This window comes from Pinus tabuliformis, chromosome 8, assembly GCF_031772625.1.
Source record: "Pinus tabuliformis cultivar Carrire ecotype Pingquan chromosome 8, CPIR1, whole genome shotgun sequence".
NCBI classification, from domain to species: Eukaryota; Viridiplantae; Streptophyta; class Pinopsida; order Pinales; family Pinaceae; genus Pinus; species Pinus tabuliformis.
The window spans coordinates 576,371,707-576,392,775 of NC_142294.1; the positions used below are offsets into that span (position 1 = coordinate 576,371,707).

At 32.5% G+C, this 21,069-nt stretch overlaps 1 pseudogene; it reads right to left on the reverse strand.

Annotated features, from left to right (window-relative positions):
* Positions 1-5,542: 5,542 nt before the first annotated feature.
* LOC149236794 (succinate dehydrogenase subunit 5, mitochondrial-like) overlaps positions 5,543-21,069 on the reverse strand; it is a 34,900-nt pseudogene continuing 19,373 nt past the window's right edge.

Here is a 21,069-nt window from a genome sequence, read left to right on the forward strand (position 1 = left end):
TTGATGTAATGCAGTTAAAGACGCATCCATTCAAATCGCTTACTAAGAAATGTTTGGAATTTCTCCATGACTGAAATCTTTAGGTCACTAAGAGAATATTTTAGAACAATGAATGTTATTTATAGTGCTCTTTAAATTTCAATATAGAAAAAGTTGAAAAAGAAATGTTTTAAGAAGCGGATCCGACTTTATGAAACATGGCTATTGATGTCTCTTAATACAAAATATATTTTAGAAAAAGGTTTTCGTGTGTTAATTACAAGCACACAGAAACACGATGGGCAAGTGTGAACTTGGGGATCTTTTTGTGCATTCAATGTTCCGGAAAACGCCAGAGCCTTCGGGTGCATATTTCGAAGGTGTGATCTGCCAAATTGGAGACATGGCTTTTAGAGAAATTTACCTACATCCAAAGCCTGTGAAAATCAACCCTCTCGACACCAAATTCATGTCGAAATCCAAAAACTCTGATTTATGGTTTTATGAGAATTCCTGCATCGATTTTGGCTCATTTGGTGGAATCCAAGACATACGTTCTTGTCAGAGTAACGAAATCGTGTTGTGTAGGGAGATGATGTCGCACGGTGGCTAGCAGTGGGAAATCCCACAAATTATTCAACGGATTCTATTATTCATGGAAGAGGCTACTTTGCAGACAACATCGATGTGCACGGAACGATCCACATATCGGTGAGTTAATGTGGTCAATGGTGGCGATATAACATGGTTTAATCAACGACAATGTTATGGGGATAATACGATGGTTGCATCAAATCTTCAGGAAATATTCAAGGCCTATGAACAGGTACGATAAGATAGGATTCTCTCCCTAATTTCTGCATTCTGTTGAATCTTTCACATCTATCAAATCTCGTCTAAAAATTTATAATCTTCCAAATCTCGAATTTCCAAGAATTGCATGAGGTAGAAGATTCAAATAAGAGTGAATTACAACATTGACTTCAACTATGTATATGGAAATCAGATGGTGAGATTTTTCGGCAAACTGCACGCATGGCATGTTGTGGTCGTTTTACAAATTGCACGTACCACATCTTTGTTGCTTATGCCATGATATAACACAATGATGACATGCAAGATTATCGTGAGTAATTACGTCTAAGGCGTTTCCCTCTGAAATGAATTCCCCCAAATGTCTTTCTGTCCTAATTGTAGTCGTCAGATCTTTTGTTAGACGATTGAACAAAAATCTGTCGTCTAATTTAATAAAAAATATTTTAAAACATTAAAAAACCCTTAAAACTCGTTACCGTATTAGTTATTAGTTAATATATAAGTTATTAGTTAGTAGGATCTAACTATAACCTATGGAACCGTTTACCCTAACCACGTTATCGAACCTATCCTGTGCGAGGATATCTGCGTTTGATGCGGAGGAGGGCGGGGGTGTTGAGGAGGGCGCAGGTGGAGTCGCTCCAGAGGAGGGCGGGGACCTGCAGAGAAGGGTTCATGCAGAGGACGACGTAAAAATGATGACGAGGGCCATAGAGGAGGCTGCATGAGGGCCGCGTAGGCCGTTTTTCCTGCAGCATCATTTTGCCCTCTATCAAAATATGGCGCCCTCTGGTTATGGTGGTAGTTATGAAGTGTTATATATATTCGGGTCACTGTTCTATGTAACCATACGTAATTGCCCATTGTTAAGGAGAACGTTGAAGATTATTCTAAGGTTATTCTGTGCCAAGAATATTCAACGCTGCAAAAGCACCCCAGCTAATATCGATTTTCTCACGCAAGCTATTGGGTTCCTGCGAAAACCTGACTCTCATGGCAATACCGTTGCGTGACCACTTGCGGAATGGTTTATGAGACGTAGGCTTTCTTTCTAGGTGATTCAACTTTCAGGGACATTTCTAGACGTTTCTAGACTACTTCATCTCCGTTAACAGTGTTAATCTAAACTTGTCGTTTAGCAGCAAGGATAAGTAACAAGACTGATTTAGTCAAAGCTTTGGTCAATTTCTCAGTCAATCAAAATGATCGAACCATCTTTGTTTCTTGCTGTAATATTTGAAATTGTCCAACATCCTTCCTTTTTGGTACTAAGAAATTTACACTTCTAGGTACATGCTTCAACTCAGAGAGGAATTTAATCCTCAACCTAAGAGCCAACTCTGGTTCCATTAATGCATTCAAGCCTTCCTTATTCATAACAACATCATAAACCCCTTCTAATATCTGTGTAAAATATGCACTCTTATACATTGCCTTTATAGTAAGTTGTAGAATATTCGCTCAGTAAAATTGTAATTTGGCATGTAACAAACCTAAACCATCGAACAGAGAGTTTGTTACCATTCTGAACTAGCCCAGACCGATGTGTGTAAAATATGCAATCTCTTAGATAGTTTATTCTGGAGATCCTTTAAATTTTATAAGAAGCATTATAAAAGAAAGACATTGACTGAATTTTTTATGTTGTGGGACACTCTCTTGGATGCCTTTACTATTGTTTTATTCAATTTAGTTGAGAAACTTGCAACATGTCACTTAAACAATTAGCGTGCATTGTCTAGCATCCTTCCTTTTTGGTACTAAGAAATTTACACTTCTAGGTACATGCTTCAACTCAGAGAGGAATTAAATCCTCACCTTAAGAGCCAGCTCTACTTCCATTAATGCATTCAAGCCTCCTTTATTCATAACAATATCAAAAACCCCTCCTGATATTCTCAATATTTGTACGTTATTTTCGATGTACCTATGACAACATCACTGGCAGTCAATTCCCTCATATATGGCTCTGCATGTGCTTCAAGGAAAAATAAGCTCCTTCATGTGAACAACTTGGTCATAGACACCACTGAAGCCATCTCTATTATCAACATTTTGCTACTCTGTTTTGAATCCATGACCAAATTGCAAAGGTAGCATCTTCTCATGCCTAAGAAACTGCATAGATTGAAATTGATGGAAGCCATCATTAGCTTACATACATAAACTTGTAGCTAACATACACATTATACAATATCAAACCAAAGCATTCTCTTTAGCTTCTATGGAAAAACCATCAGTAGTCTCAGTACATAATTTCATAACAGGCTTTGTTGTTTTCTTCCAGTAAAAGTTTGTAGTGGGTTGTTGTTTTTCATTCAGTATCTTGGTTCATTTAGCAATTAAAGGTGTTCCTTTCTTGCACTACTTTTGGCTATTGCATATTCCTTTATTATTTTGAGTGACATACTTCATTTTATCCTGTCATCTAGCTTTAACAAGAGCTGTCCTTTCATTGTCCGTGAATATGTCAACTAAAGGCCTGGGTGATTAGGAAGGTCAACAGAATATACTTTCTCTCTTAGAGAATGATATAACAAAAATTCTGCTAGAAAATTCACATGACTAAGTGAAAACTATCTAATTAACAAAAGAACCATTATAGAAAAATTAGGAAATAACGATTTAAAAGAGTTCACGGTGAGGGCTCACACAGTTTTATACAAAAGATGAAAACATTTATCGAAAGATTGAAATAAGTTTCCTTGACATAGTTTGAGATTTAAGAAACAAGATTAAAATTTTTGTAGGATGAAAGAAGGCCATATACGGCTATTTAGTAACCCACAATACTGGAAATCAAGCTTATCGGCTTTCCATAAAATGGAGTTTCTTTCTACATACACCGTCTGTTTCTAAGAAGTCATATAACCCTTTAGGGGTTTACAGAAATACAAACAGAAACCTTAATTTAAAAACCTTTGTCATGGAGTCTCAAGAATGACCACACCTAGGAGTCTGCATGGAGATAAGTGAAATTTTGGGGTAGTTGTGCTGATTCGTGCCCGTTCTGGTGGATGGGTACCAGTAAGATAGTTCCACGTGCATGGAGGAGAAGCAACTTAGTATCAAACAATAAAAACATTTATCCTTAATGTATAATGAATGAATTACAAAAATGTTTAAGCCACAACTCACCTGTACAAATCATCATGGACAAAAGATGAGTCTGGTGAAGGCGCAAGAGCTTGCTGCCAATGGAACACCCAACTTCATACCTGCTTATCAACAAATCCCATGATGTTACTTCAGAGATAGCAATTGTACTGAACTGTGCATGAAGAATAGAGGAAAAATGGAGCTCACCAACTACTGTGAGTTCTATGAGTGCTATTGTCTTTCTCTCCAAAGTTTTAAACTGTAGAAGTAAACTGGAGTGATATGAGGAAAAACCCCGAAGAGAAACCACAAAAACCAGGAGAAGTTGCAGAGAAACATTTCACGGCTACAAAGGATGAGAATGAGGGTTTGGGTGACTAGCAAGGGGGAGGCAGTTACTCTCTAATGCCCTACCCCGCATCTCCACCATCCAAACAGTCGCCCTAGATCCTGACCGTTGATCTGGGGGTAATCCCAAAGCTTCCATCTATTGTGGATCTTTCATGGATCCCAAGGTGAGTGTCTGTCACATGGTGTGAAGTGGAGCAGGTTCTGATGCTTCAAAAAACCTAGGTTATTGTTACCATACACCATAGTCATGCCCAGTTATTTAATTTTCCAACGGACTTTGGAATAGCGTTACAACATGGATAAACATTTAACGTAATCCAATTTTTATATATATTTACCATGTTTGCAATGTATTCATAGGGGTTATATACCATGTATGCAGTGTATTCCTAAGAGCCACGATTAAATTATTTGCTTACAATAATTTAGGTATATATATATATATATTTTAATTCATGTGTGGGGACGTTACACCAAACTGACTGGTGAATCTAATCCATTTGCTAATGGTGTGGGGACATGCTATTTCATGAAGGGCGACAACTTTTAAGTAAGCGACAATGAGAAAATATAGATATTGTGTCTGTGTAACTAATGAAACAAGAACTTGGTGGAAAATTGGTTACGATTTAGTCATCTTATGAAGAGGTTCCTCCATAAAATATTTGTCTGATGCTCCCATGGATAATGTTTATTTAACAAAATCATAAACTGATGAGAAAATGGTTCAAATGTGAATTGTACAGGTGCAAAAAATCAAATAAAATTAAAAAGAGAAAAAATAAAATAAAAATGATGGAAAAACTAGTTGTTAAGGTAAGGTATAAGTCATGAAACCATAATCCAATCATACATACTAGGAGTATGAAAATCAGTCAGATGGGGCAAGGAAGCACGTTTGAATGGCCACTTCAGTAGAAAGACTAGATCTGATTAAAGGACCTACAATAACAACTACATGTATTTATATTATATATGCCAAAAAAGCTTGCTATACAAGCTATATAATTAAACCAGATTCTTCTGTCTAAAAGAGACATGATGTAGAATGTCATTCTTTTCAAATACAAGTTTGTTACACAAACCCATAATCCTATATATCAATAGAGCCTTCACAAAAACAAACAACATCACTAACCCAGTTCCTGGTGAATATCAGAAAGTGCACAAATGATGCACACATCTTCTACCTAAAACTTGCTATGCGTAAATAAATTGAAAAAATGACTAGTTAAAGGTTCAACAAGCTTTATATTAAAATTCAATCCCCGACCTTTTAGGGATAGCTTTAACAAGGTTAACTATGTTGTTCAATGTACGAGCCAGAAAGTCCAGATGTGCCGAGAAGTGTAACCTGCCAATCAAGTGTTTGAAACTTGTGTAAATTGCATACAACAACAATAATACAATGAAGTAAATAAATAACAGCACTGAAGATTTTCTAACAAAGTTAATAAATCATTTCAATAAACATTTGCATATCATTTGGTCTTAACATTGGGAATAATAATCCTCCACAAAAGGCTAGTTTCTACAATCCAAATCTAGAGAAATTCCTCTGGAAAAGGATAGAGGATATTCACCTATCCCCATTCTGCGTCAAGCCCACTAACTCGCATCTTTATGTAAATCATGTGATGGCCTAGCTCTGTTTCAACTTTCTTTCTCAAATAGGTTTCATCCAGGCCAAATGCGTCCAAGTAATTGCTGTAACGTTTATATGAAACCCGTAGGGCATCTTGAACTTCCTCTGGAAAAGGTCTCACATTCTACATAAGAATTCCATCCACAATGAGACATCATAAAAATACATAATATCATAAGAGGATCTCACTTGTATCCATATCAGGATGACGACCATTACAAGATTTGAAACTTATTTAGCATGAAAGTTAAATTAAAATTATTTAACATTCCCTCAAGCTAATTTTATCTACTGAACCTTCAATTATTATGTCTATCCTGAAATCTGTCCATGCGTTTTGCTAAGGCCTGCATATATTCTAATATAATTTTGTTTTACAAATTTACACTATTTGCTTGGTTTATATTTTAAGGATTAAAGCCTTCATATCCAGCTAAAAAAATGAATGTCCATAATCACAAGAGATACACTTAACAGGTATCTTAGGAAAATTTTGAAACATCAGAAACCAACCTCGCCTGTTTTCCCAGTCATTTCATCTAGCTCCATTCTCAAGGATTCCAAAACTCTAGAGAACTGCTCCACTACCTTAGTTGCACGAAATGCAATTGCTAAAGCTTCCTGTCCAGCCTTGTCATCAGTTTTCTTTGACAATGCATTCATAACATCAACCTGTATAGGGTCAGGGAGCTTCTCCCAATCTGTAGCCAACACATCCTTGAGTGCATTCTTAACATCAAGGTCTGTTACTTGGGGTAATGCACTTATGTCTGAACTAAATGATCGTATAGGAGTTTTGACCGCAAATGGAAGCCTGCATTTTGTGGTTGCATAATTTTATAAGTTCATTCACAATTGTTTCTAAAGTTGATTCAATCCTTACAAGATGAAAGTATCTACTAAAAAATGAAGCTATAAAAGAAGACATAAGTTAATTCCATCAGGATAATCAAGGATATTTCAAATCCACATACTTCAACTTTCAAGCAATCAGAAGAAATAGCGATGTGATCACCATTGTCAGTAGTGACCACTAATATATACATAAAGTACTTTGAAAAGCATATCCCTTCCACTAAAAATAGATTAAATGGACCAATTCATAGATATATGAATTTTTAATGGCCTCATGGAATGAAAATCCTAAATGAATTTCTCAATCATCTCAATAACCAAAAGCATCGAATTCAATCTAGCATCAAATTCAAGATTGAGGTGAAAAATAACAGGAGCATTCCATTCCTTGACATTCTCATCAACAAGAATGAAGATGGATCCTTATCCCTCAAGTTTACTAGAACAAAACCCATACCCATAGATACTTGCATGCAGATTATCCTCATTATCCAGTGAAAAAACAAGTTGTAATCAAAGCTCTTGTAATGAGCTACTGGGATCTTTGAAGATGAGCACATAGAGAAATAACTACAACACCTGGAAAAGGTATTCAAAAGAAATGGTTACAGAAAAAGACAATATAACATTGTCCCAGAGCCAAGGACGATCCCCATAGAAGGCAAGGAGAAGAGAATGAAATATCAAAAATAGAAATGCCTTACATCAGGGAAGTTACATAAAATCACAAAAACTCTGAAAAAGGGTAGCGCAAAATTCACCATCCCCTGCCCCCGCTTCTCCCCCAATACCATATCAAGAAAGCTAGAATCTGTAAAAGGCCTAATCAATCCTAAAATTCAGAAAGGCATCCATGCTATAACATCTTCTTTTGGAAATATTTACATTGTAGAAAATTAAGGAGCACTATGTTGATATAATACACAACATGAAACATAAATCATTTTTTGCAAAATAGTTTTTAGAAACCAGCTACCATGCTTGTGTAGAGGACACAAGGGGAATTGCCAAGGTGGATACACTAAAAGGAAAATTAGCAAAACCTTGGAAATTGAAGAGAATACAAACAAATTAAACCATGAAGATGGTTAAAATTGAGCAAAACATAGAAGCCTATAATTTAGTGTCTTTAAAACAATACCACTCCGTTATCATTTGTGCATCAAACAAGAAAGTGTTTATTTAAAGAAATGGTCAAGATTATATTTGGTCACTCTGACTGCATGCACTTTGTAAATTTTAGTGCATACTGATAGTAGTGCCTCTTAAATACACACAAGTATAAGTGTTGAGAAATATAGCTCAAGCAGTGGCATCTTTCACAGGTTAGGTGTGAAATGTGAGTGCAAGTAGTGGGAAATAATATTAGCTTGTAATTTCACTTATATAAGTAAAATGAAAGTCAAATTTCAAAGGTTATCATATCTTAAAAATCTAAATGAAATATTCTAGAATATTAGTAAGTTAGATTTGTTCTAATCTTTAGCCATACACCTCATTGTTGATATAAGGTGGTTGCTAGGATTAAAGAGATTAGTTGTTAAGATATGGGAAATTAGTTGCTAGGATTGAAGAGATTAGTTATATATTTCAAAGCATAAATAGGACAATATGGGAGAAGTTGAAACACACATAACAACACTTAAGAGAGGCGGAGGTGAAGAGAAGAAAGAGAGTGCATATGAGTGCAAATCCGTTGTCATAAACATCAAAAGGAAATATGTACAACAATAGAATTGTACAGTTGTATCATAGTAGTTGCTACCTTCTTTCTTCAACAGAGCCATACTTTTATTTCAGCAGGATATGCTTCTCCATTCTGTAGTGTTTTGTTTACAATATAATTGCTAAGTTACAACAGACTATGGAGGTCATTATGCATGTAGTTGTTTTGAAGGGGAAAATCACTATGCATGTGTGTTGCTCATGTATTGCTTCCGATGTTCATTTTCCAAACCATATGAGTGATTGTTACATGTTCGGAAATATTCATTTATGTGATTAGTAAGTTCAGATTTGGTTTATTTAATCAAGCGAAGCATAGGGCAATGATCATCTAGGGCCTTTCAAAAGATTTATATGTTATCTAAGTAGTTCTCTAATTGAGTTGTGTTCATTTTCACAGCCATATGCATTATTGTTGCATGTTCAAAAATATTCATTTATGTGAGTAATAAGTTTAGATCTGATTTATTTAATCAAGAGAAACATAAGGTAGTGATCATCTAAGGCCTTTCGAAAATTTTATATGTTATCTAAGCAAGTCTCTGATTGATTTCCTCGAGGATTTACAACCGAAGATCAACTTCAGGAATCATGGAACAACAATTAGAGGGTTTCATTATTTCTACATGAAGGACTAAGAACTCTTGCAGAGGATATTTTTTGTTTTATTTTTAGATATGGGAATTTTGTGCATTTGATCTCAAAGTTGGTGTTAGCTAATCTAAGATTTGAGAATAGATTGGATGGTTCCTCCAAATTTTGGCCCTGGAAATTCGAGATAATACTACTATTTGAAGAATCCAATATTTGGGATATCATCAAGGATGTTTTGCATAGACGTACAAATCTTCATCAAGTGACAACCCACGAGAAAAAAGAAGTGAAGGCCAAGTGGATGAACTTGGCTCTCATGAAGGATCACCCAATTCTTCACATATCTGAGAGACAATGACAAAGAAAATGTTTGATGTGTTGCATAGCCTCTACCAAAATGAAAACATTAACAAGAAGATGATATTGTGGAACAAACTCAGGTATGTGTATATGACCAAATCAAACACCGTTACCAGATGAAGATCATGAAAAACAGTGATCAACTGGAAAAATTTGGATATACAAGGTTGCAGATGTAGAGTTTGTGAACATGCCAATGAATGGATTCCCAACCTCATGGGAACCATTTATTGAAGGTATCTGTGTTCAGGAGAACCTTCGTAACTTTGAGAGGCTTTGGGATAATTGTATCTAGGAGGAGATTCGAATGGAGACAAAGGCCAACAAGAAGAGTGGTGACGACAACCTATCACTAAATGGTCAAACCAAGAAGGGTAGAGATAAAGGACCCAGTAAGGGTAAGCGAAAGAGTGAGGAGTCAGTCTCACAGATAGGGAAGAAGGATTTGAATAAATTCAAGTGCTTCTTCCATTATGCATCACAATGTCCAGAGAAGAAGGGCAACGGAAAGCAACATCAGAAGAAAGTAGCAGCCTTTGCAAAAAAATAGATGAACGAGTTTTTTTGCCAAGTTTGAGAAGGATTTATCAATGGTATCTTTCTTCTCTACCAATATGGTTGCAAGGAACGCTTGGTATGTGGAAAGTGGAGCATCTAAGCACATGAAATCAACCTTTGCATCTTTACCAAACATTTGTAATTCTATTTAAATCATCTAATACTTTCTTTTTGAATCTGGAAATCTGTAAATGCAAGTTTTTACATGGATCTTTGCCTATTTAGTGGTTGATTTTTAGTAAAATATTGTAAATTTATTGGATCCACCTTGAAGTTCAAAAGCCAGAAAATTACATGCTTAGCCACATAGAAGTCCATTTGGAGTGAAAAAATTGTGAATTTATTTAAAAAACCATTTGGAGTGAAAAAACTATAAATTTATTTAAAAAACCAAATTGTATTCATTTATTTAAGCTTAAATCTCACTTCAAATTGTACCTGCATTGTCCTTATATTTTTATAAAATTGTATTCAAAAGTTTCATTGGAATCTCACTTCAAAGTGTACCCTTATGAGAGATGTACATAGATTCATTTCACATCGAAGGGAAAAGTTTAATATTTTAAAATTTATGGATGCTTCAAAGTTTTCTATTTTTTGGAAATTCTATATTTCACACTTATAAACAAAAAAATTTATAGTTGTGACACTTAACATATGTGTGTTAGTATCCCTCTTGTGATAGAAATTAACTTCAAAGTGTACCCTTACGATAGATGTACACAGATTCATTTAACATTGAAGGGAAGAGTTTAATATTTTTAAATTTATTGATGCTTCAAAATAAGAAATTCTATACTTCACACTTAAGAACACAAAATTTATACTTGTGACACTTAACATCTGTGGGTCAATATCCCTCTTCTGATAAAAATTAACAATGAAATGGTGTACCCTGCTCAGATATGTACATAAATTCATTTGGCTTTGAAGGATAGAGCTTAATATTTTTAAATTTATTGATGCTTCAATATGTTAAAATTTAAAGAAATTCTATACTTCACACTTAAAAAACAAGAAATTATACTTATGACACTTAACATCCGTGAATTAATATCCCTCTATTGTGATAAGAATAAACTATTAAATCATGGAAGTGAATCTGGACAATTACTCCATTCAAGTTATAGTTATAGAATGGTATTGATATTGGCTAAGCCAAAAAAATATGTTTTTATAGAAAAATTATATTGTTGAGAGAGATAGTGTAGGATGAAATAGTGCAGGATGAAATAAAATTTAACCGGTCAAGAACTCAAGTTTGAGTGGAGATGGAGTGGAATTTTAATTCAATTTACTATTGAAAATTGAATGCTCATCTTTGCTACTATTTAATTTGAAGATGTATAACAATCATCTATCTTTCTATGAAGTTTGTCTCTGATACTTTTGAGCCAAATATTTTTTATGATTTCATATAATCTACGAAGCGAAGATGATTTCTTTCTTTGTAACACGGAAAATGATGGTAGAAGAGAACATTTCTGTTTAGGAGATATAAGTGCAAATAGTTGAATTGAATGGGTGGCGATATATGTTGATCTCAGGTGCACATGAAATTCTAGTTAGATTTGTTTTTACTAAATTTAATCCATCCTGAAATAGAGTGGTTATACTCTGTAGTAAACTATAAACATAGTGATTAATGCCTAAAAATTAAAATTTCCAACTACAAATTCATGCGATTATGGTTTATCATATAAAACTAAAAAATAATCAGAAATTGATTCATTTGGAATAGGAAGATCCCACTAATTCATTTTTTTATCTTCTAGCTTTAAATGAAATTTTCTTTACTAATTTTTATCCTCATGTCACGATTCTTCTGGAATTTATGCAAATCCTATAAAACTAAAAAATAATCAGAAATTGATACATTTGGAATAGGGATATCCCACTAATTCATTTTTGTTATCTTCTAGCTCTAAATGGCATTTTCTTTACTAATTTTTATCTTCATGTCATAATTCTTGTGGAATTTATGCAACGTTTTCTTTGCAACATCTGATTCTTCGTGAGATGTTCCCTTTAAGAAAAACTCCCCTAAATTGCCACCCTACATAGTTTGACATCCTTGGATCAATTGTTAGACCACTCAAATATTTTCGATCGTATTGTTAGATGATTCAAATATTTTCACTCGTTCGATTTCACCACAGACTCCTACCTGAATTATCAACCGCCTTCAACCGCCTAACTGTCAACCATGAACTGTTAGTCGATTTCTTTATTTCCACGGTCTGCCTTCCTTCTGCTTGAACTGGGAGGTCATTGATCATCCTCGTCAAGCTCGGCATGCAGGTGGACCAGACAGTCTCCACGCTCTTCGACTACATGAAGACTGGCGATTGCATTGTCGACGGGGAGCAAGGCAGGTCGTTGGGAAGGAGTTCCTGGTGCCCGATTCCTAAAGTTTGATCGTCTCTTACCGTAATGAACCATTTCTTTTATTTGCTTGTCTCTTACCGTAATGAAAAATTTCTTTTATGCCTAAGAATTCGTCTCATTTTTATCATTTGACCATGGCAGTGGATGACTACGGCTTTTTCTTTGCCATTTCAACTTATTGTGCTCTTGAGCTTCATGGTAGTACCGCGAGAAAGGGGCAGAAACTATTGGATCCAACTCCTAAAAGGTTGATGAAGCCATTGGAAAATGTTACAGCAGAACCCAATCAGGGCATACAGACCATATAAAAACCAACGGCCATGATAGCTGGACAACAACATCTCCAGAAAATTAACTGTCAAGATTTCAGCTTTGAAGCAGAATATTCTCGAAAGCATATGCTCGGGTTTTGGGGGCTTTATGCTCTTCATTCCAGCTCTGCCATTCTCCGCCCATTGTCGCGTTTAGATCACCTAACGATCCAGTCAGGTTGTGGACTCACAACAATGGTTAAGGGACCTGGTTTGTTCTCTAACATTGGCAAGAAAAGCTGAGGTCTCTTTTAGAAGGATTTCCTCGTTGATCAAAAGTTTAGTCTAACACCTATACTCCCACCGGATTGGTCTTTACATCCACTGGTACCAAGAAAGGGGAGTTTTTTCTTGGTGATCTCATGACAGAGTTGAAGAATAAAAATGTTACAACTGATATTAAAGTGGACACAAGCTCCAATTTATTTGCAATTGTGACAATAGATGAACCCACAGCAGGATTGAAAGTTATTCTTAGCTAGATATATGTGCAACAACCGTGTTTCTTGATGATGTCTTAATTCGAAGTCCTTGTTAATGGATTAGAGTAACAATGCAGTGATTAACTATTACCTCAATGAAAATATATAATTCCATAGATGTCATCCCTGATTGTGCATAGCTCATATGTAATTTTTTTTTTATCATACGGCCATGTTTTCTTTGGATATGTCGTTTTACATAATGGATTATATGTAAATGTTATTTTGGTTCGAATATATACATAACAACTATATACAAATGTGTTTCTGGAAAGATATAAATATAAGAAATATAGTGACTCGTTTATCTTCGTTTTTACATCATTTGCAACCGTCTTCTTTGAACATAACTGTTACTATTATATTAAGCTGGTTAGATCAACTTAAATTTGAACTTTGAATCAGGGCAATCACCAATTAAATTGCAATTGATTCTGGCAATAACCAATTAAATTGCAAATGATTATGTAAATCACCAATTAAATCTCAATTGATTCTCCAGTTTTTTAATTTTTATCATACAGCCATGTTTGCTTCGGATATGTTGTTTTACATAATGGATTATATATAAATATTATTTTGGTTGGAATATACACATAACGACTATATACAAAATCTGCTTCTGGAAAGATATAAATATAAGAAATATGGTGACTCGTTTGTTTTTACATCATTTGCGACCGTCTTCTTTCAAAATAACTGTTACTATTTTATTAAGTTGGTTTCATCCATTGGAATTTGAAATTTGAATGAGGGTAATCACCAATTAAATAATAATTGATTCTGGCAATAACCAATTAAATTGCAATTGATTCTCTAGTTTTCTCTTAGTTTAGACAATGCGAAACAGTTTGGGATTGGATGGGTTTAAGGATTTGTAATATTTGTATGTAATTTTTTCAAATCAACTCGACAAGAAATTGAATGCTTCCTCGGAGATATATGTTTATTCATTTTACTGATGCACCTTTTACGTTGGATTTCGGGGAATTCTTATGTAGAAAATACATCTTTCGAAAAAATTGATCGGTTCTTATTTATAATATTACTTTATAGTTATTATTCATTTTAAGAGCTCAGGGTTTAGGTGAAATCTAGCTACAGGCTAGCTACCGAGTACTGACATGGAGCAAAGAATGCTTCTAAAAATTCATTGGGAGTAGGAGGTTCGAGTTCTTCGCAAAGAGATAAATTTGATGTGGAAATTCTCTAATCAAAATTAATTTGGAACAACGAATTTTATAATATTAAATTCAAACCGAATGGTGTAAACCTGTTGCAGAGAAATTTAAAGTGGGGAATCTAGAATAAAAATTACTATTTTTTAATCTGTGCAACCATTAAGTCAACCATTCATAATTTATACTTTATTCTGTTCCGGCTTATAGTTTTAATTTTTGTTCTTTCTATTGTAGGCTGATAGTGGGAAGCTGACTAGTGAGTGACAAGGTCAGTGCAAGTCATGAGGTGATAGAAAAAATATTTCACATAGAAAATTTTAATTATTTTTTGAGTTTGAAATTTTTTATAAAAATTGGTAATTATTTTATGCTAATGATCATATCAATTTGACAATTGAAAACAAATAAAAAAAATATAATTAGATTATTTGGGTCTAATTAAATTAAGAAGATTTTGATTTTTAAATTTGACACATGTAAAATTAAAATGAATGATTATACCAATTTGATAATTGAAAAAAATAAATAAAATTATAATTACATTATTTAAATGTAATTGAATTAAGGATGATTTTGATATTTAAATTTGACAAGTAGACAATTTGATTATGCATTAAAGTTTAAAGCAATTCCAATAATATAGCTCTTTTGATACCTTTCTTCCTATGGTAAGAATAAGTCTTATTGATGACAATCATTCTCTCAAATAATTTTAACATTTACGAACCACTTACATAATATGATTATGCAAATAATTTCAACATCTACCAACTATTTAGACACTATAATTATGTATTTAAGTTTAAAAAGTGAAAGAGAATTAAATATTTATATGAATGTTATATGAATGTAATGTTAGAATAGGTCTCAAATAATTTCAACATTTATGAACCACTTACATAATATGATTATGCAAATAATTTCAACACCTACCAATTATTTAGACACTATAATTATGTATTAAAGTTTAAAAAGTAAAAGAGAATTAAATATTTATATGAATGTTATATGAATATAATGTTAGAATAGGTGAATTCCACCAGGTTTTATGTTCAAATCTCATTGGGAGGAGTTAAATATGGAAGTCACTTTTGGAGGAATTAAACTATCCCAAGGAGAATCCAAGCTTGACAAGTCTCCCACAATCCTAGTGATAACATCCCACTAGTGGGCAATATGTTCTTACATCCAATAGATGGGTTGGCCTAGGTCTAAGCTTAGCCTAGTTACAAAAAATATGAAAAAATATTTATGAGAGACATTAATATATATATAATAGATTATTGTTAATTTTACAAAATTATTATGTCTTTTTTATTTAAATAGATCATAATGTGATTTTATTACTTTAATGTGAATTTATTTTATTCATTTTAATGTGATTGCATTAGATTTTTCAAAAAATGTTATCTATCAAAAAATGTTCAGATCTATTGTGTAAATAAATTAATGATACGTATAATTTATAATCAAATTTGATTTTACCAAACAAATTGATATAAGGGGTGTTTAAATAGAGATAGTCATATGAAGTTGGAATTACACATTGATTTATGATCTAAGCACTTAGAGTTGAATAGTCAAAATTATACATCTAGATCTTCTAGCTTGATTTAAAGATGAGTATTGTGTTTTTTTAATAGTTGGTTTCCCTCCTAATATTCTACTTTCTTTTCATTATAAGTATTGTGTTTGATTTGTTATGTAATTGATTATGGTTGTGGTAATAAATTGAATGGTACATTGATGTTTTTAATTTACCACTGTTATATGTTGTTACAATCACTTTTACCCCAATTCTTATTTTTCATTAGCAATCTTTTAAAACAATTTAATCTTCCAATGATAAATAACAATTGTAGATAGAATAGTAAATGCAAAGAACAATAAGAGACATGAATTCACACCACACAAGAGCTTTTGTAATTTTTATATGAATATTTCTTTGTCTTTCTCTTAGAATTTGTGTTTTAAGTGTCATCTATATTTATTAAGAGCAATTTAAATTTGAATACTTTCAATTTTATCATTTCAAAGTTGTTTGGTTCAATTTGGAATTATAATTATTTTTGAAATAAAGTTTTAGGTAAATACAATATATATGATTGATTTATGTTTATTTGAATTTTGAATTCCAAATTTAATTATAATTTTAGTTTTATTATAAAATTTAAATTTAATTTCATCAAATTTTGAAAATTTTAAAGTAATATAAATAGTTTTGAAAAAAGGTAGAGGTTGAGAAAGTATTAAAGTCCATCTTTACAAATTTCATGAAAATTTTCAAAGAAGTGTTTTTCTTTAAATTCATTTGACAATTTTGAAGGAAAATTTGTAAAATTTATTTTTACATGGAGTGCTTTGAAAGGAAAATTTGAACCAAAGAGCATGAGCTAAATAATTAGTATCTTTTTTGAAGGATGTTCTATGTTAAAACTTTACTGCTTAAAAGTGAACTCATGAAGATTTTTATTTGGAAATACATTTGAATTTCCAATGTAACTAAATTGTTCCATCTTCATTATTCAAATTTACTGTAAGTGAACTCATGAAGATTTTTATTTGGAAATACATTTGAATTTCCAATGTAACTAAATTGTTCCATATTCATTATTCAAATTTACTATACTTATGGTAGATTATGGAAATTTGAGATTTTCAACATCCTTGTGTTCAAAAGATTCATATTTTGGCTTCAACTTGATTTTCTTATAATTTATCCAAAATCATTTGAGGCAGGTCACTATGATCCGATCCACAACATATAATAATACAAATGTTTGCTAGAGTTTGAATTGGGGGAACGATGTAAAATGGATCTGAATGAAACCCAACAAAGATATATCAATTGTAAGAAATATTGAATCCAAATAAAGTTGGCATATACAAATAGGGTGTGGATAAATTCCAACCATTCAAGTTCGAAAATACTTCAAACATAAGAGTTTCAAGTGCAAATACATATGGATTTCTAACAAAAACACCAAATCAGGGTCTTCTAGTCAATATAGAGATTTTAGCTATCTCTACAATGCATTATTTGGCAACTACACCAAATAACCAAAAAGAGAGAAGCTTTCTTTGGAAACTACATTGAATAACCAAAAAGAGAGAACCTTATATTGTAGTTACTCTTGTCATGTCAACTATGCAATTCCTGAGACCCCCCCCTTTAACAATGTCATCATGGAAGAGTAACAATTTAATGCTACTCTTTCCTAGCTATTGTCTTATGGCCCTTTAACAACATCTAGTGACACTTTCATTGTCATCATGGAAGAGTAACAATTTAATGCACTTTCCTAGCTACTGCCTTTCATCGACATCATTTCCTTTGCAACATCTGATACAATTGCTAGTTTAAATATTTTTCTCTTAACAACTCTGCTCTTTCAACCAATAAATAGATAGACTTTAAACCAATAAGTAAATCCACGCTTTTGTAGTCAAATTTCATTAAAAAGTGTTTGATGTGTGATTTTTGGAGAATGCTTTGAACGGAATTCAAGGACATCATGCTCCATCACTTGGAAGAAAACTTGGATTTTGCACCAAAAATGTAGACCGTGGCTCATGGGTTGCAACAACTTTGCAGTCTCCTCTCCCTTTCAACTAGCAAGAATCATTTCTTTGATGATAATGGTAGTTTCAATTTCCTTAGGTCATGACTACAATGGTTATGTTTCTTATGTTTCTTAGATTCAATGCGCAGTAGCTCTAGTCATAGAAACCTTGCCCAACCAGTTCTAAGCTAGACTCTTTTAGCTATCTGAGCTCCTTTTTCACCATCTGGTCTCAAATTTGTGAGGTGTATTATAACTAATGTCCAACAATGTTAAAATCATGGTGAAGGAAAAGAGTAAAAACCCTAAGAACTTTTACTTTTCTACTATTAAATAGAAGATGAAGAAACAAAGGGTTTTGTTTTCCTTTTTAAGGAGTAATTTTCATAGATTCATCTTGTATAGATCTAAAGGGATCAAATCTCTTTATGTGTAAACTTATTTAACAGTGCAAATTTCAAAATAGATTCCAATGAATATGTAGTATTTCTTTCTATATATAATGTGTATTTTTTCATTATTTAACTTTTATTTTTAAATGCTATATAGAGTAACTTAAACTTGTAAGTTTTTTTTTTATTCAGGAAAAATTTTAGAAAAAAATAAACCTATAATGATATTTTCATCTTTAAATTGTATTTTTAAATGCTATGTAGATCAACCTAAACTTGTAAGTACTTTTTTCATTAGGGAAAATTGACAAAAAATAAACTTAAAGAAAAGACCAAAATGTAAACTAGTCAAGACTACTTAAAAAATTTTAACCATAAAATTTTACTTTTTTTAATTGCTTTACATGATATATACATTATTTTCTTTTAAGCAATATATAATATATACATAGTTGACATCAAAATATTTTACATAACATTTTTATCTATTTACTACATTGTACACTTTAAAATGGTTTTTTGGGCTATTAATATATTTTTAAGTATACATTAATATTATTAATTCCTTCATATTAAAATATTTTATTATGGGTCACATTGATTTTTTTTATTATTATGAATAATTTTAGATGTGATATATTAATTTTATATTAAGAATTGAATGAATTACACATCTCCCTCTCATTATTCTTATTAGGAGCTTTTTTATTACATATTTTCACTTTCCATTGCTTTTTTTTTTACATGGCATATTTTATTATATACCATGGTAAAATATTTTCTTTAATGTTTTTTTCTATATATATAATGTTGGTCACATATATTTTCAAATAGTTTATTTAAATCATGTGTTGAAATACTTTAAAAAATTATAATGTTTAAATATCTTAATGTTTTAACTTGAACATCAAACTATATTATGTCAAGTGGATATCTAAATAATTTATTTATTAATTAGAGTAAATGAAATATTTTTACACATTGGATTGTAATATCAATAAAAAAATTGAGTAATTATAGTGAGGCTGAGATTATTGATGCTTTATATTAGTTTTCAAATCAATACAGGTCAAACTAGAATAACAACCACATACAATAGCAACATACACAAACAATGATTTGCCTTACAAAACTCCAACTAGCCTTGACTTGAGCTTGACTTCAAAATAGTCAAGCGAGCTAATAACTTGGCCCTGCCAAGTAATCCATAACATTAAAATAAAGAATCCCCAAACTTTTTAAATACCTTGTTACATGTAATACCATAATCCACCACTAACAAATTTTTGAAACCACAAATGTTAACATGACTACTCTAACTCCCTCACCTATTAAAAACAAAACATATATTTTCATTATATTTTCTATTATAATAGAGATTACTTTTCTATAAAAACAAATAAAGATATTACACATGGCACTCATAATGATGCAACAAGTTTTGAGCGAAATATCTAATTTAAAAATTATAAAACTGTGTAACGATTAATCACCAAACTATCTTAATTAACAAGATAGATTACAATTTAACTGATGCAACATCATCAATCACAACAACCCAATTAAAAAAGGGTATACATGTCCACTGATGCTCATTTATTTATGCATGTGAGTATCATAATCGAATGATACTAAACAATATATTCCAAGTTACACTTGAATTTAACTGGAATGATTTAGAGAATATTTTAAATATGATACATAAAGATAAAATGAATAGTTTGACTTTCCTCCTTGTTAATTAAATTTCCAGAATCCGTAATTGAAAAAAAAAATGCCCGTTATGCACTTGTGATGTTTACAGACAACACAAATCTACACCGCAACCAAGTCTACGGCTTGAGGGAATAGAATCACATCATTTGCAAATTTTGTTCAACTCCAAAGATTTAATTCCCCACTGAAGCAGTTGAACCAACCTCCGCGGCGCATCAGGACATCTTCTACCACCTAGCAGACCAGTTATTATTAATTCAGCCAATGTTGACAGAACCATAGAGAATCACCTGAGTGGAATGTAACACCCCAGCCATCTTTAAGTTTTATTTCTTCTTACAAACAACTTTAATTACTGACTAATTACCTCATTGAGAGGTTGACAGTTTGTTAGTTTGAAACTGAAAGAATTAATTAAGTTAGGAAAGACTGTTTTATTTTATTTTAAAAGAAATGATTAATCATGACAAGAATTTTGACAGTTGATGAGGGAAGCTTGCGAATGACCACAAGAGTTCTTAACTTCCAAATAATTGGAAAAAACAGTTACTTCTGATCCTAAGGATTCATTTAAGAAGGAAAATGGAGGAGAAAGAAGGGGTGGGCGGATTTTTAGAAAAAATGAAGCATAGACAAAAAGATGGGTCGAGGCATTAATGTTGCCCTAGAGATAGATTCCTGAGCTTGTAGAGACCAGTGGAAGGCCTGAGTTCTCCTAAGGAAGAGAACAGGCTGGTTTTAAATGTTATCCTGATGCCTTTGTATAAGCTATCAGGAGAGTAAACCACCCTACTGTACCCGTTGTTTGGGAGTTAGGAGATCTCGGGGGAGCATAGTTTGCCAAAACTATTCTCGTTGGCAGGGTGGTGTGGTCGTTCCATAAGGTTCCTCAGGCAGTATGCAGATAAGTATTATGGTTTTATTCCATTGTTACAAAGATAGGGAAACAGCAATTAGAGGACAAGAAAGAATAAATATTTTCCTCTTTAAAGTTCTGGAACTAGGTAAAGAAAAACTTGTAGGATGAGACCAGAGAATGAAACCTGTAAAGTTC